Source organism: Puma concolor, chromosome B1, assembly GCF_028749965.1.
Source record: "Puma concolor isolate L17-30 chromosome B1, mPumCon1.1.hap2, whole genome shotgun sequence".
NCBI lineage: Eukaryota > Metazoa > Chordata > Mammalia > Carnivora > Felidae > Puma > Puma concolor.
Window position 1 is genome coordinate 97,788,707 of NC_141670.1, and position 22,959 is coordinate 97,811,665.

A 22,959-nucleotide genomic window follows, 5' to 3' on the forward strand; every position below is an offset into this window, starting at 1 on the left:
GAGAACCGCCGCTGTGGAGAGGCTGCACCCGGTGCGCATGCGTAACAGGCTCTGCTTCACGGCTTGCTGAAGTTTCATTAGGGCCTAGGACCGGAAGTGCTCGGGCGTCTTGTGGCAATACTGGGAAATGTTGGCAGTCAAACTTTCAGAAGACCGAGTTCGCTGTGAGTAAACGAACTAGACTGAAAGAGGAGACTTACAGCTGGTAGGCTACTCAATTCACGGTCTGGAAAACTAGTTCCATTTCTGTGAAGGATTTTAAGAGTTCAAACGTTTAAACTTGACAGAAGAGCATAGGAAAAAAAATATTACCTAGCTTAAACACCATTTACACCTCTGTTTATTCCATCGGTTACTGCAATGAATGTGTGCGGTGCTTTAAGAAATTGAACTCTGTTCTTTATTTTTGGCATATTGCTATGAATTATAATGTCATTTGTATAGCCACTTAACATTTAAGAGATCTCACACTATTGATCAAAAGAGACCTTTATAAGATTGGAATGATCCACTTTTTGTAGATGAAAAGATTGTGGTATTCATTAAGGATTTATAATGAACTACTACACAAACATAGATCTTCTGTTTATAAATGGAAAACTGTTTTCTTTTACATTAATGGATATATTAAGTTTACTTAAGTTTGTCTACTTGCAAACTAAAATACTATTTAGAGAAAAGTCAACTTTTCCCTTCATTTCTGGAATCCTTCCTTAAAGGTTATATGTTCTAATGCTTGAACGGTTGGTTTCAGAGTCCAGTCTTCCAAGTAGCCTTGCTTTGCCGTTGAATTTTTAGAAATTCATATAATTGACTATCCATACTGGGTTTTTTTGTGGGTTTTTTTTTTTCTTGAGGGGGGGCAGGATGTTAATCCTTTATTCCATTAATATCAGGTATTATATTGACTTTTTTTAAAAGGTAGTTTTTCTTTTGTTTTTTGTTTCTTTTAATGCGAGTATAGTTAACATACAGTGTTATATTAGTTTCACATGTACAATATAGTGATTCAACAATTCCATACATCACCCAGTTCTCATCATGACAAGTGCACTCCTTAATCCACATCACCAATATCACCTATCCAACACCCCCCCACACACTTCCCCTTTGGTAACCATTGGTTTGTTCTTTGTAGCTAAGAGTCTGTTTCTTGGATTGTGTGTCTTTTTTTCCTTTGACCATATGTTTTGTTTCTTAAATTTCACACATGAGGGGCACCTGAGTGGCTTAGTTGGTTAAGCATCTGACTCTTGATTTTGGCTCAGGTCATGATCTCATCCTTTGTGGGTTTGAGCCCCACATCAGGCTCCATGCTGGCAATGGAGAGAGCCTGCTTGGGATTCTCTCTCTCTCTGCTCCTCCCTCTTTCTCTCTTTCAAAATAAATAAACTTAAAAAAAAATTACACACATGAGTGAAATCATATGGTAAAGCTTTCTATGACTGATTTATTTGGCCTAGCCTTATTACTCTCTAGCTCCACCCATGTCATTGCAAATGGCAAGATTTCATTCTTTTTATGGCCGAATAACATTCCGTTATGCATATGTATGTGTATATACACATACACACACAATGTTGGCTATTCTGGATTTTTTGCCTCTCCACATAAATTTTAGAGTTTTTGGTTTTAAATTTTTTTTTTAACGTTTATTTATTTTTTGAGACAGGGAGAGAGAGAGCATGAACGGGGGAGGGTCAGAGAGAGGGAGACACAGAATCTGAAACAGGCTCCAAGCTCTGAGCTGTCAGCACAGAGCCCGTCGCGGGGCTCGAACTCACGGACCGCAAGATCATGACCTGAGCCGAAGTTGGCCGCCTAACCGACTGAACCACCCAGGCGCCCCTAGAGTTTTTGGTTTTAAATTTTGTTTATTTTTTGTTTGAGTATAATTCACACAATATTACTTTAGTATCAGGTGTACAGTGATTCAACAGCTCTATACATTATGCTGTGTTCCACCAGAAGTGTGGCTACTTTCTGTCACCATACAATGCTATTATAATATTATGGACATATTCCCTGTGCTGTGTCTTTTATTCTGTGACTTATTCAGCCCATAATTGGAAGCCTATATCTTCCATTCCCCTTCATCCATTTTACACATCCCCCCACACTCTTCCCTTCTAGCAACCATCAGTTCTCTATATTTATATGTCTGATTCTGCTTTTGGCTCGTTTATTCATTTTGCTTTTTAGATGCCACATATAAGTGAAATCATATGGTATTTGTCTTTTCTGATTTCACTTCATACTTCATGTGTCTATCCATGTTATTGCAAATGACAAGATCTCATCCTTTTTCATCGCTACGTAATATTCGTGTGTGTGTGTGTGTATTCTTTACCCATTCATCTATCTGTGGACACTGGGTTGCTTTCATATCTTGGGTATTGTAAATAATGCTGCAGTAGACATAGGGGTGCATATATGTTTTCATATTAGTGTTTTGTTTTTTTTAGGTGAATACCCAATAGTGGAATTACTGGATCATGTACTATTTTTATTTTTAATTTTTTGAGGAACCTCCATACTGTTTTCTACAGTGACTATAACAATTTACATTCCCACCAACACACACAACAGAATGCCAGGTCTCCTATTTCTCCACATCCTCATCAACATTTGTTATTTCCGTTCTTTTTGGTTCCAGCTGTTCTGACAGGTGCAGGTGGTATCTCATTATAGTTTTGATTTACATTTCCCTGTTTAATGATGTTGGCCTCTTTTCATGTGTTTGTGGCCATCTAGATGTCTTCAAAAAAATTTTTTTTAATATTTATTTTTGAGAGAGAGAGAGAGAGAGAGAGCAAGCAGGGGAGGGGCAGAGAGGGAGGGAGACACAGAATCTAAAGCAGGCTCCAGGCTCTGAGCTGTCAGCACAGACCTGACATGGGGCTTGAACTCATGAGCTGTGAGATCATGACCTGACCTGAGCCAAAGTCGGATGCTCAACTGACTGAACCACCAAGGCACCCTGGATGTCTGTTTTAGAAAAATGTCTCTGCAGGTTCTCTGCCGATTTTTAATTGAATTATTTGTGTGTGTGTGTGTGTGTGTGTATGTGTGTGTGTGTGTGTGTGTTGTATGAGTTCTTCATATATTTTGGATATTAACCTCTTATCAGATATATCATTTGCAAATATCTTCTCCCATTCAGTAAAGTGCCTTTTTGTTTTGTTGATGGTTTCCTTTGCTGTGCAAATGCATTTTAATTTGGTGTAGTCCCAATATTTATTTTTGCTTTTGTTTCATTTGGCTCAAGAGTCATACCTAGAAAAATGTTTCCATGGCTGCTGTCAAAGAAATTACTGCCTATGTTTTCTTCTAGAAATTTTATGGTTTTGGGTCTCAAATTTAGGTCTTTAATCCATTTTGAGTTTATTCCTGTGTATGATGTAAGAAAATGGTCCAGTTTCACTCTTTCGCATGTGGCTGTCCAGTTTTCCCAGCACCATTTATTGAAGATTCTGTCTTCTCACCATTGTATGTAAATTCTCGCCTCCTTTGTCATAGATCAACTGACCATATAAGTGTAGGTTTATTTCTGGATTCTCTGTTGTATTTCATTGATGTATGTGTCTTTTTTTTTTTTTCCCCAGTACCCTGTTGTTTTCATTATGACATCTTTGTAATCTCTCTTGAGATCTAGAATTCTGATGCCTCTAGCTTTTTTCTTCTTTCTCAAGATTGCTTTGGCTATTTGGGGTCATTGGTGGCTCCATACAAATTTTAGTATTATTTGTTGTAATTCTGTGAAAAATGCTATTGGTATTTCAATAAGGATTGCATTGATTCTGTAGAGTGCTTTGGGTATATGGACATTTTAAGAACATTAGTTCTTCCAATCCATGAGCATGGAATATCTTTCCATTTATTTGTGGCGTCTTCAGTTTGGTTCATCAGTGATTTATAGTTTTCAGAGTATAAGTGTTTCACCTTCTTGATTAAGTTTATTCCTAGGTACTTTATTCTTTTTGGTGCAGTTGTAAATGGAACTGTTTTCTTAATTTCTCTCTCTGCTACTTTGTTATTTAGTATATAGAAATGCAGCTGATTTCTAGGTATTAATTTTGTATCCTGCAAGTTCACTGGATTCACTTATTCTAATAGATTTTTTGGTAGACTCTTTAGGTTTTTCTACATAAAGTATCCTGTCATCTGCAAATAGTAGCAGTTTAAATTCTTCTTATCAATATGGATGCCTCCTCTTTTCCTTGTCTGATTGCTATGGCTAGGACTTTTGGTACTATGGAGAATGAAAGAGAAGAGAATGGACATCCTTGTCTTATGCCTAATCTTAAAGGAAAATCTTTCAGTTTTTTACCACTGAGTATGATGTTAGCTTGTATTTTTCATATTTGACCTTTATTATGTTGAGATATGTTCCCTCAAAATGCACTTTGCTGAGAATTAATATTTTCAGATGCTTTTTGTGCATCTATTGAGATAACATGATTGTTTAATCCTTTGTTTTATTAATGTGTATAACATTGATTTGTGAATTTTGGGGGCGCCTGGGTGGCGCAGTCGGTTAAGCGTCCGACTTCAGCCAGGTCACCATCTCGCTGTCCGGGAGTTCGAGCCCCGCGTCGGGCTCTGGGCTGATGGCTCGGAGCCTGGAGCCTGTTTCCGATTCTGTGTCTCCCTCTCTCTCTGCCCCTCCCCCGTTCATGCTCTGTCTCTCTCTGTCCCAAAAAATAAAATAAAAAAACGTTGAAAAAAATTTTTTAAAGATTTGTGAATTTTGAACCATCCTTGCAGCACAGGAATAAATCCTGCATGAATATTTGAATGGTCCTTTTAATGTATTGTTGAATGTGGCTTGGTAATATTTTGTAGAGGATTTTTAACATCTATGTTTATCAGAGCTATTGGCCTGTGGTTTTCTTTTTTTGGAGTGTTTTGTATGATTTTGGTATCAGGGTAATGTTAGCCTCAGAGAATGTATTTGGAAGCTTTTCTTCCTCTATATTTTGAAACGGTTTGAGGAGAATAGGTATTGAATATTTGGAAGAATAGGTATTAAAATTTGGAAGAATTCACTTGTGAATCCTTCTGGTCCTGGACTTATATCTTTTGATAGTTTTTTGATTACTGCTTCAATTTTGTTACTTGTAATTGGTCTATTCAAATTTTGTATTTCTACCTGGTTCAGTTTTGGAAGATTGTATGTTTCTAGGGAATTTGTCCATTTCTTCTAGGATTTTCAGTTTGTTGGGACATTATTTTTCATGGTATTCTCTTATAATTCTTTGTATTCCTGTGGTAGCAGTTGTTACTTCTTGCCTCCATTTCTGATTTTTTAAAGTTTATTTATTTTGAGACAGACAGAGACAGCGTGAGTAGGGGAAGGGCAGAGAGAGAGGGCAGGCTCCACACCTTCAGCGTGGAGCCCAAATGCAAGGCTCAAATTCATGAAACCATGAGATCATGATCTGAGCCAAAACCAAGAGTCAGATGCTTAATTGACTGAGACACCCAGGTGTCCCTCCATTTCTGATTTTATTTATTTTTATTCTTTCTCTCTTTTTATCTTGATGAGTCTGGCAATGAGTTTGCCAATTTTGTTTATCTTTTCAAAGATCTAGCTCTTGATTTCATTGATTTTCTCTCTCTCTCTCTCTCTCTCTCTTTTGTCTATGTAACTTATGTCTGCTTTGGTCTTTATTCCTTTTTTCAACAGATCTTGAGCTTTGTTTGTTCTTCTTTTTCTACTTCTTAAGGTGTAAGGTTAAATTGTTTTTTTGAGTTTTGTTTCTTGAGTTAGATTTGTATTGCTGTGGAACTCCTTCTTAGAACTGCTTTAGCTATGTTCCCAGAGATTTTGAACCATTGTGTTATCATTTTTATGTTTACGCATTTTTTTAGTTCTTTTTTTAGTTCTTTTTTAGTTCTTCATTTTTTGAGTTCTTTAGAACTCAAAATCTTTTTTGATTTCTTCATTGGCCCATTCATTGTGTAGGATCATGTTGTTTAGTCTTCATGTGTTTGTGTTTTTTCCATTTTTTTCTTGTGATTCATTTTCAGTTTCATACTGTTGTAGTTGGAAAAGATGCATGATATGATTTCACTCTTCATAAATTTATTGAGATTGGTTTTCTGGCCTAATATGTGATATGTCCTGGAGAATGTTCCATGTGCACTTGGAAAGAATGTATATTATATTCTTTTTGGATGGAATGTTGTCTGTTATGTCTATCTGGTCTAATGTGTAATTCAAAAACATTGTTTCCAGATTGATTTTCTGCCTGGATGATTTATATGTTAATGTAAATGGATTGAGAAACTGCTTTACTATTATTATATTACCATCAATTTCTCTCTTTATGCCATTAATATTTGCTTCATGTATTTATGTGCTCTAGTGTTGGGTGCATAGATTTTTACATTTGCTATATCTTCTCATTGGGTTGGTCATTTTATCATTATATAATGTTCTTTTGTGTCTTGTTACATCGTTTTTTAAGGTCTGTTTTGTCTGATATAAGTATTGTCACCATGGCTTATGTGTGCCTTCCATTTTCATAGTGAATGTTTTTCCATCCCTTCACTTCCAGTCTGTATGCATCTTTAGGTTAAAGGTGGGTCTCGAAAACATGGACATTCAGATAATGGAACAGAATAAAGACCCCAGAAATACACCCACAAACATATGGCCAATTAATCTTTGACAAAGCAGGAAAGAATATCCATTGGTAAAAAGACAGTCTCTTTAGCAAATGGTGCTGGGAAAACTGGATAGCAACATGCATAAAAATGAACCCCAGGCCACTTTCTTACACCATACACAAAAAACAAACTGAAAATGGATTAAAGACCTAAAAGTAAGACAGGAAGCCATCAAAATCTTAGAGAAGAAAGTAGGCAACAACCTCTTTGACCTCAGACACAGCAACTTCTTACTCAGTACATCTTTGGAGGCAAGGGAAACAAAAGCAAAAATGAACTATTGGGACCTCATCAAGATAAAAAGCTTCTGCACAGCAAGGCAACTGATGGAATAGGAGAAGATAATTGCAACTGACATATCAGATAAAGCATCAGTATCCAAAATCTATAAAGAACTTATCAAACTCAACACCCAAAAAAAACAAGTAATCCAGTGAAGAAATGGGCAAAAGACATGAATAGGCACATCTCCAAAGAAGACATCCAGATGGCTAACAGACATATGAAAAAGTGCTCAACATAAAGAAGAAGTGACACACACACACACACACACACACACACACACACACACACACACACACTGGAATAGTACTTGGCAATCAAAAAGAATGAAATCTTGCCATTTGCAACTACGTGGATGGAACTAGACTATATTATTCTAAGTGAAATAAGTCAGAGAAAGACAAATATCATATGACTTCACTCATATGTGGAATTTAAGATACAAAACAGATGAACATAAGGGAAGGAAAGCAAAAATAATGTAAAAACAAGGAGGGGGACAAAACATAAGAGACTCTAAACACAGAGTACAAACTGAGGGTTGCTGGAGGGGTTGTGGGTGAGGGGATGAGCTAAATGGGTAAAGGGCATTAAGGAAGACACGGGATGAGCACTGGTTGTTATACATAGGGGATGAATCACTGGAATCTGCTGAAATCTTTATTGTGCTATATGCTAACTAACTTGGATGTAAATAAATAAATAATAGTTATAGGACAGAGAAAATGGGAAGGGGGAATATTCAAAGAAGTAATGGCTAAGAAATTTTCAGTATTGAAGATGTCACTTTTTATTTTCAATTACAGTGTTAATTACTTAAAATATTCTTCAGTGACAAAAGTTCTGCATGTTTGCTTACACTTTTATAATCTATATATAGTACACAGAAAGAGTCCTTATGTGGTAGAGTGGAAATAACTCTCTGTAAAAGCTGATAAACTTAATTATATTCAATTTGACATTTTCTTCCCCAAGAACAGACAAGCGCAAAGACACTTGTAGACAGTTTAACCAGCAAGTTGAAAAATCAGAAATGCAGACATATTATACACTGTAATATTCAATTCTCTCAAGATTTTTCACAATGGCATACAACTTAAATATAAAAGTAAATTAATAACTAAACTGTGTAGTGAATTTTCAGTAACTGTACATGCACTCAGTTGACTCTGTTATCAATAACTGTTATTGGAAAAAACTCACAATTTCCTATAAGAATCAACACAAAGAGTCACTCCCCTGATCTTAAGCTTATCCCATACCCTTGTGTCTCCATCATGGACAGACACTGAGTTGTTAACAAATAAACTATAGTTTCTAGTGTTTTCATAAATAAAATAAGAAAATAAAAATAAATTAAGAAAACAGAGGTGAGTCTCTTGTAGACAGAATATAGATTGGTCTTCCTTTTTTGTCCATTCTGCCTTTCTTTGTCTTTTTTTTTCTTTTTCATTTTTTAAAATTTTATTTAATTTTTTATTTTTTAAAATTTACATTCAAATTAGCATATAGTGAAACAATGATTTCAGAAGTGGATTCCTTAATGCCCCTTACCCATTTAGCCTATCCCCCCTCCCACAACCCCTCCAGCCACCCTGTTTGTTCTCCATATTTATGAGTCTCTTCTGTTTTCTCCCCCTCCCTGTTTTTATATTATTTTTGTTTCCCTTCCCTTATGTTCATCTGTTTTGTCTCTTAAAGTCCTCATATGAGTAAAATCATATGATTCTTGTCTTTCTCTGACCAATTTCACTTAGCATAATACCCTCTAGTTCCATCCACGTAGTTGCAAATGGCAAGATTTCATTCTTTTTGATTGCCAAGTGTACTCCATTGTATATGTATACATCTTCTTTATCCATTCATCCATTGATGGACATTTGGGCACTTTCCATACTTCGGCCATTGTTGATAGTGCTGCTATAAACATTGGGGTGCATGTGCCCCTTCCAAACAGCATATCTGTGTCCCTTGGATAAATACCTAGTAGTGCAATTGCTGGGTCATAGGGTAGTTCCATTTTTAATTTTGTGAGAAACCTCCATACTGTTTTCCAGGGTGGCTGCACCAGTTTGCATTCCCATCTTCAGTGCAAAAGAGAACCTCTTTCTTTACATCCTCTCCAACATCTGTTGTTGCCTGAGTTGTTAATGTTAGCTATTCTGACAGGTGTAAGGTGGTGTCTCATGGTAGTTTTGATTTGTATTTCCCTGATGATGAGTGATGGAGCATTTTTTCATGTGTCGGTTGGCCATCTGGATGTCTTCTTTGGAGAAGTTCTATTCATGTCTTTTGCCCATTTCTTCACTGGATTGTTTTTTGGATGTTGAGTTTGAGAAGTTCTTTATAGATTTTGGATACTAACCCTTTATCGGATAAGTCATTTGCAAATATCTTCTCCCATTCCATCGGTTGCCTTTTAGTTTTGCTGATTGTTTCCTTTGCTGTGCAGAAGCTTTTTATCTTGATGAGGTCCCAATAGTTCATTTTTGCTTTTGTTTCCCTTGCTTGTGGAGACGTGTTGTGTTGAGTAAGAAGTTGTTGCTGGCAAGATCAAAGAGGTATTTCCCTGCTTTCTCCTCGAGGATTTTGATGGCTTCCTGTCTTACATTGAGGCCTTTCATCCATTTTATTTTTGTGTATGGTGTAAGAAAGTGGTCCAGGTTCATTCTTCTGCATGTCGCTGTCCAGTTTTCCCAGCACCATTTGCTGGAGAGACTGTCTTCATTCCATTGGATATTCTTTCCTGCTTTGTCAAAGATTAGTTGGCCATACGTTTGTGGGTCCATTTCTGGGTTCTCTATTCTATTCCATTGATCTGAGTGTCTCTTCTTGTGCTAGTACCGTACTGTCTTGATTACAGCTTTGTAATATACCTTGAAGTCTGGGATTGTGATGTCTTCTGCTTTGGTTTTCTTCTTCAAGATTGCTTTGGTTAATCAGGGTCTTTTCTGGTTCCATACAAATTTTAGGATTGTTTGTTCTAGCTGGTGTTACTTTGATAGGGATTGCATTGAATATGTAGATTGCTTTGGGTAGTATCGACATTTTAACAATATTTGTTCTTCCTATCCAGGAGCATGAAATCTTCTTCCATTTTTTTGTGTCTTCTTCAATTTCTTTCATAAACTTTCTGTAGTTTTCAGTGTATAATTTTTCACCTCTTGGGTTAGATTTATTCCTAGGTATTTTATGGTTTATTGTGCAACTGTAAATGGGATCAATTCCTTGATTTCTCTTTCTGTTGCTTCGTTGTTGTTGTATAGGAATGCAACTGATTTCTGTGCATTGATTTTATATCCTGAAACTTTGCTGAATTCATGAATCAGTTCTAGAAGTTTTTTGGTGGAATCTTTTGGGTTTTCCATATAGAGTATCATGTCATCTGCAAAGAGTGAAAGTTTGACCTCCTCCTGGCTGCTTTGGATGCCTTTTATTTCTTTGTGTTGTCTGATTGCAGAGGCTAAGACTTCCAATACTATGTTGAATAACAGTGGCGACAGTGGACCTCCCTGTCTTGTTCCTGACCTTAGGGGAAAGCTCTCAGTTTTTCCCCATTGAGGATGATATTAGCGTTGTGTCATTCATATATGGCTTTTATGATCTCAAGGTACGATCCTTCTATCCCTACTTTCTTGAGGGTTTTTATCAAGAAAGGATGCCGTATTTTGTTAAATGCTTTCTCTGCATCTATTGAGAGGATCATATGGTTCTTGTTCTTTCTTTTATTGATGTGATGAATCATGTTAATTGTTTTGTGGATATTGAACCAGCCCTGCATCCCAGGTATAAATCCCACTTGCTCGTGGTGAATAATTTTTTTAATGTATAGTTGGATCTGGTTGGCTAATATCTTGTTGAGGGTTTTTGCATCCATGTTCATCAGGGAAATTGGTCTATAGTTCTCCTTGTTAGTGGGGTCTCTGTCTGGTTTAAGAATCAAGGTAATGCTGGCTTCATAGAAAGAGTTTGGAAGTTTTCCTTCCATTTCTATTTTTTGGAACAGTTTCAAGAGAATAGGTGTTAACTCTTCCTTAAATGTTTGATAGAATTACCCTGGAAAGCCATCTGGCCCTGGACTCTTGTTTTTTGGGAGATTTTTTATTACTAATTTGATTTCCTTCCTGGTTATGGATCTGTTCAAATTTTCTATTTCTTCCTGTTTCAGTTTTGGTAGTGTATATGTTTCTAGGAATTTGTCCATTTCCTCCAGATTGCCCTTTTTATTGGCATATAATTAATCATAATATTTTCTTATTATTGTTTTTATTTCTGTTGTGTTAGTTATGATCTCTCCTCTTTCTTCTTGATTTTATTTATTTGGGTCCTTTCCTTTTTCTTCTTGATCAAACTGGCGAGTGGTTTATCAATTTTGTTAATTCTTTCAAAGAACCAGCTTCTGGTTCATTGATCTGTTCCACTGTTTTTTTGGTTTCAATAGCATTAATTTCTGCTCTAATCTTTATTATTTCCTGTCTTCTGCTGGTTTTGGGTTTTATTTGCTGTTCTTTTTCCAGCTCCTTAAGGCGTAAAGTTAGGTTGTGTATCTGAGATCTTTCTTCCTTTTTTAGGAAGGCCTGGATTGCTATATACTTTCCTCTTATGACTTCCTTTGCTGCATCCCAGAGGTTTTGGGTTGTGGTGTTATCATTTTCATTGACTTCCATGTACTTTTTAATTTCCTCTTTAACTGCTTGGTTAGCCCATTCATTTTTTAGTAGGATGTTCTTTAGTCTCCAAGTATTTGTTACCTTTCCAAATTTTTTCTTGTGGTTGATTTTGAGCGTTGTGTCTGAAAATATGCACGGTATGACTCGATCTTTTTGTACTTACTTAGGGCTGATTTGTGTCCCAGTATATGGTCTATTCTGGAGAACGTTCCATGTGCACAGGAGAAGAATGTATATGCTGCTGCTGTAGGATGAAATGTTCTGAATATATCTGTTAAGTCCATCTGTTCCAGCATGTCATTCAAAGCCATTGTTTCCTTGTTGATATTTTGATTAGATGATCTGTCCATTGCTGGGTGTGGGGTGTTGAAGTCTCCTACTATTCTGGTAGTACTATCGATGAGTTTCTTTATGTTTGTGATTAATTGATATATTTAGGTGCTCTCACATTTGGTGCATAAATGTTTACAATTGTTAGGTCTTCTTGGTCTATAGACCCCTTGATTATGATATAATGCCCTTCTGCATCTCTTGATACAGTCTTTATTTTAAAGTCTAAATTATCTGATATAAGTGTGGCTACTCCAGCTTTCTTTTGTTGACCATTAGCATGATAGATGGTTCTCTATCCCCTTATTTTCAATCTGAAGGTGTCTTTAGGTCTAAAATGTGTCTCTTGTAAACAGCATATAGATGGATCTTGCTTTCTTGTCCATTCTGTTACCCTATGTCTTTTGATTGGAGCATTGAGTCCATTGACGTTTAGAGTGAGTACTGAAAGATATGAATTTATTGCCATTATGATGCTTGTAGAGTTGGGAGTTTCTGGTGGTGTTCTCTGGTCCTTTCTAATCTTTTGTTGCTTTTGGTATTTATTTATTTATATATATTTTTTCACCTTTTCTCCCTTCAGAAAGTCCCCCTTAAAATTTCTTCCAGGGCTGGTTTAGTGGTCACAAAGTCCTTTAATTTTTGTTTGTCTGGGAAACTTTTTATCTCTCCTTCTATTTTGAATGACAGCCTTGCTGGATGAAGAATTCTTGGCTGCATATTTTTCTGATTCAGCACACTGAATATATCCTGCCAGTCCTTCCTGGCCTGCCAAGTTTCTGTGGATAGGTCTGCTGCAAACCTGATCTGTCTTCCCTTGTAGGTTAGGGACTTTTTTTCCCCTTGCTGCTTTCATCATTCTCTCCTTGCCTGAGTATTTTGTGAATTTGACTATGATATGCTTTGTTGATAGTTGGTTTCTTTTTAATCTAATGGGGGTCCTCTGTGCTTCCTGGATTTTGATGTTTGTGTCTTTTCCCAGGTTAGGAAAGTTTTCTGCTATGATTTGCTCACATAACCCTTCTACCCCTATTTCTCTCTCTTCTTCCTCTGGGACCCCTATCATTCTGATGTTGTTCCTTTTTAATGAGTCACTGATTTCTCTAATTCTTAAATTGTGCTCTTTTGCCTTAATCTCCCTCTTTTTTTCTGTTTCATTATTCTCTATAAGTTTGTCCTCTATATCGCTGATTTTGTGTTCTGCTTTGTGCAGCCTTGCTGCTGCTGCATCCATCCATGATTGCAGCTCAGTTATAGCATTTTTAATTTCATTCTGGCTATTTTTTACTTCCTATATCTTTTATCTTTTATTTATTAGAAAGGGATTTTATTATTTATTTAAATTAATTGATTAAAGTATTACATTATTATTTAATTACTTACTTATTTATTTAATTTATTAATTTAGTTTATTATGAATTAACTTATTTAATTCATAATAAATTTAATTTATTATTTATTACATAATAATTAAGAATTAGTTATTTAATATTAATTTAAGTAAATTATTTGGTTATTATTGTTAATTATTATTATTTATTATTAGAAAGGGATTTTTGTTTTCTTTTATCTTTTACATATTAGAAAGGGATTCTAATCTATTTTCGACTGCAGCTAGTATTCTTATTATCATGATTCTAAATTCTGGTTCAGACATCTTGCTTGTATCTGTGTTGGTTAAATCCCTGGCTGTCGTTTCTTCATGTTCTTTCTTTTGGGGTGAATTCCTTCGTTTTGTCATTTTGAAGGGAGAAAAGGAATTAATGAGGTGAAAAAATTGAAATTAAAAAAATTAATTTAAGAAAATATTAAAATTAAAATTAAAATCACACACACACAAAAATTGAATAGATGATGCTAGATCCTAGGTGTGTTTTGGTCTGGGTGTTGAAAGTTTAGATTAGACAGATTAGAGAAAAAAACAAAAGGCGGTGGGTAGGAAAAAAAAGGAAATCGTTTGGGAATTTGAAAACATGAATACACTGAGCTAGATTAAAATGAGATGTTGGGAGTAAAATAGAATTTGAAAAAACATACACAAAAGTAAAGAATATAGTAGAAAAAAATTAAAGAAAATTTTTTAATAAAAATTAAAAATAAGTATGAATTTTTTTGTTTTCTGTATTTAAGAAAAAAGAAATGAAACAAAAAAAGAAAAATGAGAAAATAGAGAAAAAAAGAAATCGTTTGAAAATTTGAAAAAGTGAATACATTGTAGTGGACTAAAATAAAATGATGGGAGTAAGATAGAATTTGAAAAAATTTACATAAAAGCAAAAATATAGTAATAAAAATTAAATAAAAATATTTTTAAAAGAAATTGAAGTAAAAATGAAGTTTTTGTCTTTCTGCATTCAAGAAGAACAAATGAAAAAGGAAAAAAAGGAAATTGTTTGAAAATTTGAAAAGGTGAGTACACTAAAGTAGGCTAAAATAAAATGATGGAAGTAAAGTAGAATTTGAAAAAATTTACACAAAAGTAAAAAATATAGTAATAAAATTTGAAGACAGATATTTTTAATAAAAATTGTAAATAAAAGTGAATTTTTTCTCTTTCTGTATTCAAGAAAAAGAAAAGAATTGTAAAAGAGAAAAAGGAAAAAGAAAAAAAAAGAAAAAATTGAATAGATGAACCTGCTAACAGATTGAAGTAGGACTGAAATTGCCTCCTTTTCCCCTAGAGGTCAGTCTGTGTAGCTCTTTATAGTCCATCAGTTAAGCTGGCGGTGAGGCTTGTGTTCTTGAAGAGCAAAGTTGGCCAAGTTGGGCGGGGCTTGGTGTAACAGCTCCGATCTTCACTAGATGGCACTGCTAGCCTACGGGGGTGGATTGTTGCAGTGCTCGTAGGTGCATATGTGCATGCACGGGGTGAAAATCGCACCACCTAGCTACCCTGTGTGTTCTTCTGGATCAGCAATCACGCACCAGTCCTCTGTCTTCAGCTCTCATCCACTCCCTGCTTTTTCACTGTCTGTGACCAGGCCCCAGGCAGTATCTCTCTCCCAAGTTTTGTCTCAGATGAGGCTGTTTTCCCTGGCCCTTTACTTCCAAAGGACTGTGGCTTTGACCTGTTCTGCCCCTCTGCGGGAGGGTCTCACCAATCAATGGCTGAATGAGCAATGGCCAAATGTCAGCTGCACCCAGGAACGCCCTCTGGACCCTGCTGTTGTCGGTGCCCCGAGACTGCGGCCAGGTGCCAGCCCGCCCCCAAAAAAGTTCACGAGACAGTGTAGCAGTAGCGTTTCAGGGATTATGGAAAATCACAACACACATCTGGCACCAGGCTTCACTCTCAACAACGTTGCCCCAGCACCAGCGAATGTGGCCGCCTTCCAGGGTCTGGTGGGACCAAGTGGTTTCAACAGGCTCTACCAAATGTCCTTCCAGCAGTGGAACAGCTTTTCCCCATGTGGCCTGAGAACCTCCCGGACCCCACTCAGTTCCAGGGGATTTGCCCTTCCCACCAGAGCACTGCCAGGTATCGAGCTGTGGAGTTGCAGCCTTTGTGCTCCCCTTGTTTACAGTCTTAATAGAATTTAAACCCTCTCCTTTCTCCTTTCTCCCTTTTTTAGTTTAGTCCCTGCGGCTGTTTCCAATTTTCTACTTTCTCTCCAGCTGCTTTCAGGGAGTGGTGCTTTTCCCATATGCTCCCCCCCACCCCAGTCTCTGTCCTCTCTCCGCCCACAAAAGCACCTCCCTGCCCGCTGCGGCCTCTTGCTCCCCCAATTCAGCTCTCCGTGCCATGTTCCTGCTGAATTCTGTGGTTCAGGTTGTGCAGATTGTTGTGTTAATCCTCCAATCAGTTTTCTAGGTGTGTAGGATTGTTTAGTGTTGGGCTGGCTGTATTTCATGGATGCAAGACACACAAAAAGCTTCCATGCTGTTCCACCATCTTCACTCCTCCCTCCTCTTTGTCTTTTGATTGGAGCACTTAGTTCATTTACATTTAAAAATTGTTTTCAATATTTATTTTTGAGAGAGGGAGAGACAGAGCCTGACATAGGGCTCAAACCCATAAACTGTGAGATCATGACCCAAGCCAAAGCTGGATGCTCAACCGGCTGAGCCACTCAGGCACCCCAAGTTCATTTACATTTAAAGTAACTATTGGGGCACCTAGGTGCTCAGTTGGTTAAGCATCCAACTTCAGCTCAGGTCATGATCTTCTGGTTTGTGAGTTTCAGCCCCATGGTCTGACAGCTCAGAGCCTGGAGCCTGCTTTGGATTCTGTGTCTCCCTCTCTCTATGCCCCTCCCCTACTCACACTCTGTCTCTCTCTGCCTCTCAAAAATAAATAAATGTTGAAAAAAAATTCAAATTTGTATACAGTAACTATTGATAGGTATGTACTTATTACTATTTTTAAAATTTATTTTCAGGAAAGAGGACCAAATAAATCACAAATGAGAAAAGAGAAATAACAACCGACAGCACACAAATACAATTATAAGAGAATATTATGAAAAACTATATGCCAACAAATTGGACAGCTGAGAAGAAATGGATATATTCCTAAAAATGTAAATTACCAGAACTGAAACCAGAAGAAATAGAAAATTTGGACAGACTTGTAATTAGCAAAGAACTTGAATCATTAATCAAAAAACTCCTAACAAATGGAAGTCTAGGACCACTGACGAATTCTTCCAAACATTTGAAGAAGAGTTAATACCTACTCTTCTCAAACTACTGCAAATAGTAGAAAAGTATGGAAAACTTCAAAATTCATTCTATAAAGCTTGCATCACTTTGATACCAAAACCAGATAAAGACATTACAAAAAAAAGAGAACTGCAGGCCAATATCTCTGATTATCATAGATGCAAAATTCTCAACAAAATATTAGCAAACCAAATCCAACAATGCATTTAAAAAATTACTCAGCACGATTGAGTAGGATTTATTCCTGGGTTGTAAGTGTGGTTCAGTATTCCAAATCAATCAATGTGATACAGTGCATCAATAAGAGAAAGGAGAAGAATCATATAATCACTCCGATAGATGCAGAAAAACACCTTAACAACGTAACAAAGTACAACAGCCATTCATGATAAAAACCCTCAACAAAGTAGATTTTGAGGGACCATACCTCAACATAAAGGCTATATATGAAAAACCCACAGCTAACATAATCCCCTGGGGGGGAAAACTGAGAACCTGTACCCAAAGGTCAGGAACAAGACAAGGATGTTCACTCTCACCACTTTTATTCAAAAGAGTACTGGAAGTCCTGACCACAGCAATCAGAAAACAAAAAGAAATAAAAGGCATCCAGATTGGTAAGGAAGAAGTAAAGCTTTCACTATTTGCAGATGACATGATACTATATATCATATAGAAAACCCAAAACATGACACCAAAAAAGTGCTAGTACTGATAAACGAATTCTATAAAGTTTCAGGATACAAAATCAATGTACATAAATCTGTTGAGTTTCTATACACTAATAGTGAAATAGCAGAAAGTGAAATTATGAAAGCAATCCCATTTATGACCACACCAAAAAAAATTAAGAATGAACCTAATCAAAGAGGTGAAAAACCTGCACTCTGAAAATTATAAAATATTGATGAAAGAAATTGAAGATGATACAAAGAAATGGAAAGACATTCCATGTTCATGGATTGAAAGAACAAATCTTATTAAAATGTCTATACTACCCCAAAACAATCTACACATTTAATGCAGTCCCCATGAAAATACCAACAGCATTTTTCACAGAGCTAGAACAACAGTCCTAAAATTGTATGGAACCACAGTAGACCCTAAATAGCCAAATGACTCTTGAAAAAGCAAAGCAAAGCTGGAGGCATCAGAATTCCAGAATTCAAGACGTATTACAAAGCTGTAGTAATCAAAACAGTATGGTAATGGTATAAAAATAGACACAAAGATCAATAGAACAGAATAGAGAATGCAAAAATGGACCTACAACCATATGGTCAACTAATTGACAAAGCAGGAAAGAATATCTAATGGAAAAATGAGTCTCTTTAACAAATGGTGTTGGGAAATCTGGACAGCAACTTGCAAAAGAATGAAACTGGGCCACTTTCTTACACCGTACACAAAAATAAGTTCATAGTGGATTAAATAACTAAATATGAGGCTTGAAACCATAAAATTCCTGGAAGAGAACACAGACAGTAACTACTTTGACATCAGCCATAGCATCTTCTTTCTAGATATATCTCCTGAGGCGAAGGAAACAAAAGCAAAAATAAACTATAGGGATTACATCAAAATAAAAACCTTCTGCACAGTAAAGGAAACAGTCAACAAAACTGAAAGAAACCCTTTGGAATGGGAGAAGATATTTGTAAATGCCACAGCTGATAAAGAGTTAGTATCCAAAAAATGTAAAGAACTGATAAAACTCAACACCCAAAAATGAATAATCCAATTAAAAAATGGTTGGAAGACATAGTCATTTTTCCAAAGAAGACATAAAAATGGCCAACAGACACATGAAGATTCTCAACATCACTTATCATCAGGGAAATACAAATCAAAACTACAATGAGATATCACTGCTTACCTATCACAGTGGCTAAAATCAACAACAGAAGGAACAATATGTTGGTGAAGACATGGAGGAAAAGGAACACTAGCACTGCTGGTGGGAATGCAAACTGATGTAGCCACTTTGGAAAACAGTATAGAGGTTCTTCAAAAATTTAAAAATAGAGCTATCCTATGATTCAGCAATCGCACTCCTGGGTATTTTAGCCAAAAAATACAGAAATAATCCAAAGGGATACACGCACCCTGATGTCTATAGCAGCATTATCTATGTTAGCCAAATTATGGAAGTAGCCCACATGTCCATTGATTGATGAATGGATAAAGAATATATATATATGTATGTACACATGTACATACATATATGTATATGTACATATACACATACATGTATATACATATATTTACATATGTATATATATGTACATACATATATACACGTGTATATATGTATGTACATATACATACATATCAACGTACATATACATGTTCACACATACACATATACATACAATGGAATATTATTCAGCCATAAAAAGAATGAAATCTTGCCATTTGCAATGACATGGATAGAGCTAGGGAATATTATGCTAAGTGAAAAAAGTCAAAGAAAGACAAATACCATATAATTTCACTCAAGTGTGGAATTTAAGTAACAAAACAAATGATCAAAGGAAAAAAAGAGAGACATACCAAGAAATAGAATCTTAGCTATAGAGAACAAACTGATGGTTAAAAAGGAAGATGGGGGGGGGGGGGGAATGAGTGAAATAGCTGATGGGGATTAAGGAGGGCACTTGTGATGAACACCGGGTGATGCATGGAAGTGTTGGACCACTATATTGCACACCTGAAACTAATACTACACTGTATGTTAATTAACTGGAATTTAAATAAAAACTTTAAAAACCTATTATCTGATTTTTTTTATGGTTCTTTCTTTTTCTCTTGCTCTCTTTTTTTAGTGATCAGTGATTATAGTATTTTGTTTGACTTTATTTGTCATTATTTTTTGTGGTCTTATCACAGTTACTGGATTTGTGGTTACCATGAGGTTCATATATAATATTGTAAGTACATAGCAGTCCATATTAATTTGGTGGGCATTTAAGTTCAAACACATTCTGTAACAACAAGAACAACAACAATAAAACAGAAAAGAAAAATGTTTTTTCTTTTTTAGTTTACCCCTTGTCTTCTCTATTTGTGCCCTTCTCCACATTTTATGTATATGTTGTCATATTTTACAACTTTTTATTCATGTATTTATGATGTCTAATTATGGTCATTTGTTTTGCATTTAAAGTTCTTTTAACATTTCTTGGAAGTCTGGTGTAGCAGTGATAAAGTCCTTTATCTTTTGTTTGTCTAGACACTCTATCTCTCTTTCAAATCTGAATGATAACGTTTCCAGGTAGAGTATTACTCGTTGTAGGTTTTTTTCCTTTCAGTACTTTGATTATATCATGGCACTCACTATGGCTCGCAAAGTTTCTGCTTAGAAATCACCTGAGAGCCTTACAAAGGTTTTCCTTTGTAGGTAACTTCTTTTTTTCTTGCTTCTTTTAAGATTCTCTCTTTAATCTTTGGCATTTATAATTATTATCTGTTGTGGTATGGATCTCCTTGGGTTCCACTTGTCTGGAATTCTCTGGGCTTCTTGAACTTAAATGTCTATTTTCTTCCCTCAGGAAAGTTTGCAGTTATTATATCTTAAATAAATTTTCTACACCTTTCCCTCTCTTCTTCTGGGACCTTTAAAATTCGAATGTTCTTTCACTTGATGTTGTCCAAGGGATCTCTTAATCTATCATTTTTTTCAGTTCTCTTCTCTTTTTGCTGTTTAACTTGTGTGCTATTACCTTGTTTTCCAGACCACTGTTACGCTCTTCTACATCCTCTAATCTATTGATTCACTCTAGTTTGTTTTTTGTTATTGTATTCTTCAACTCTGATTGGTTCTTTTAAATATTTTTCTGTCTCATTTTGAAGGTCTCATTGAGTTTGTCCAATCTTTTCTTTAGCTTAGTGAGTATCTTACAATCATTAATTTAAATTCTTTATCAAGCATATTGTTTGTCTCTGTTTTATTTAGGTCTTTTTCTGAGTTTTTTTCTTGTTCTTTCTTTTGGAGCATATTCCTCCATCTTCCCATTTGCTTGACTTCCCATGTTTGTTTCTGTGGATTAGAACTACTTCTCCTAATGTTTAAGGAGAATGAGTATATTGTTTGAGTATGGAATATGGAGTTCCTATGCAGAGTGTGTGGGCTTGGTGACTTTTTCTGCCTGGCTGGAATTGTGGCTGTATATGCTACTCTTTCAAACTATGGCTTTTTACAGAAAGAATAAAGATAAAAAGAATGATAAAAGAAAACAGGTAGAAAAGAAAATAATAAAAGAAGAAAAGAAAACAGAATGAAAAAAAGTAAAAAGCAAAGGAAGAAAAAAGTAAAAAAAAAAAAAAAGAACAAGAAAGAAAACAAAACCGAAGTGGAAATAATAAACACAAATTTTAAAAAGTAAAAGAAACATTTAAAAGAGAAAATATCACAAAACTGCAGCTTGTTTTCTGTGCCTCAACATTTCAGGGTGGCTGGTGTTGGCTTAGGTCCCTGGGCCCATGGGCTTTCTGGGGTCAAAAGTTACTAAGCCAGACCCTGCTCTAGTCTGGGCTTTTAAGGTGTAAGGGAAGAGTGTTCCTACAACTTCTCAGTACTTATCAACAAGGGTTTGTGTTTGTTTTTTTTTTTTCCTTTTTCTCTGTCCCAGTGTGTCCAGGGCTGGTGTCATCTTTTTACCCCGGGCTTACTGAAGTTGCAAGCTATTTTATGCCTGTACCCACCTGTTAAGTAGTCTGGATTCTGCTCGGGTCTAAGATCTTAAGGTGGGGTGGGAATGTAAACTGTGTCATTTTCCAATCCCTCTGACCAGGAGACCTTTCCCATAGCACCTCCAATGTTTGGTAGAGTTCTGGCGTTGTGTCTTTCATATGCTAGTTGCTATTTTATTTTATTATTTTTTGTTGTTTTTGTTGATGGGCTTTTTTCTTTTTTAATTCTTTTTTTTTTTTAATTTAAATCCAAGTTAGTTAACATATGGTGTAATAATGATTTCAAAAATAGAATTAAGTGACTCATCACTTACGTATAACACCCAGTGCTCATCTCAACAAGTGTCCTCCTTAATGCCCCTTGCCTATTTGGCCCATCTCTCTACCCAGCTCTCCAGCAATTCTCAGTTTGTTCTCTGTATTTGGGTCTCTTATGGTTTGTCTCCCTCTCTGTTTCTATCTTATTTTTGCTTCCCTTCCATTATGTTCATCTATTTTGTATCTTAAATTCATATATGAGCAGAGTCATACAATATTTGTCTTTCTCTAATTTTACTTAGAATAATATACCCTAGTTCCACCCACGTTTTTGCAAATAGCAAGGTTTCATTCTATTTGATTACTGAGTAATATTCCATTGTATATACATACCACATCTTCTTCATCTGTTCATCCATCAATGGACATTTGGGCTCTTTCCATACTTTGGCTATTATCAATAGCACTGCTATAAACATTGGGATGCATGTGCTCCTTTAAAACAGCACACCTGTATCCCTTGGATAAATACCTAGTAGTGCAATTGCTGGGTCATAGGGTAGTTCTATTTTTAATTTTTTGAGGAACCTCCATACTGTTTTCCAGAGTAGCTGCACCAGTTTACATTCCCACCAGCAGTGCAAAAGAGATCCTCTTTGTCCGCATCCTCGCCAACATCTGTTGCTGCCTGAGTTGTTCATTTTAGCCATTCTGACTGGTGTGAGGTGGTATCTCATTGTGGTTTTAATTTCCATTCCCTGATGATGCGTGATGTCGAGCATTTTTTCATGTGTCTGTTAGCCATCTGGATGTCTTCTTTGGAGATGTGCCTATTCATGTCTTGCCCATTTCTTCACTGGATTATTTGTTTTTTGGGTGTTGAGTTTGAGAAGTTCTTTATAGATTTTGGATACTAACCTTTATCTGATATGTCATTTGCAACTATCTTCTCCTATTCCATCGGTTGCCTTTTAGTTTTGCTGATTGTTTCCTTGCTGTGCAGAAGCTTTTTATCTTGATGAGGTCCCAATAGTTCATTTTTGCTTTTGTTTCTCTTGCCTCTGGAGACATGTCAAATAAGAAGTTGCTGTGTCTGAAGTCAAAGAGGTTGTTGCCTACTTTCTCCTCTAGAATTCTGATGCTTTCCTGTCTTACATTTAAGTATTTCATCCATTTTCAGTTTGTTTTTTGTGTATGGTGTAAGAAAGTGGTCCAGGTTTATTCTTCTGCATGTCCCTGTTCAGTTTTCTGAACATCATTTGCTGTAGAGACTGTTTTTACCATTGGGTATTCTTTCCTGCTTTGTCAAAGATTAGGTGGCCATAAGTTTGTGAGTCCACTTCTGGATTCTCTGTTCTGTTCCATTGATCTGTATGTGTCTTTTTGTGCC

General features: G+C 36.0%; 2 long non-coding RNA genes across 4 annotated transcripts in view; both read left to right on the forward strand.

Moving 5' to 3' along the window:
* Positions 1-50: 50 nt before the first annotated feature.
* LOC147581769 (uncharacterized) overlaps positions 51-22,959 on the forward strand; it is a 70,216-nt gene continuing 47,307 nt past the window's right edge. Inside the window, exon 1 of one of the 3 annotated variants that reach the window (XR_015250233.1) lies at positions 51-164. This is a non-coding gene — a long non-coding RNA (uncharacterized LOC147581769). Of the gene's footprint in view, positions 206-22,959 lie in introns of all 3 variants that reach the window. The other 2 variants (XR_015250232.1, XR_015250234.1) reach the window with 2 other exon arrangements.
* On the forward strand, positions 13,545-19,392 carry LOC147581770 (uncharacterized). The gene is made up of 3 exons (XR_015250235.1): positions 13,545-14,366; positions 14,525-14,640; positions 16,337-19,392. It is a non-coding gene; the product is annotated as an uncharacterized LOC147581770 (long non-coding RNA).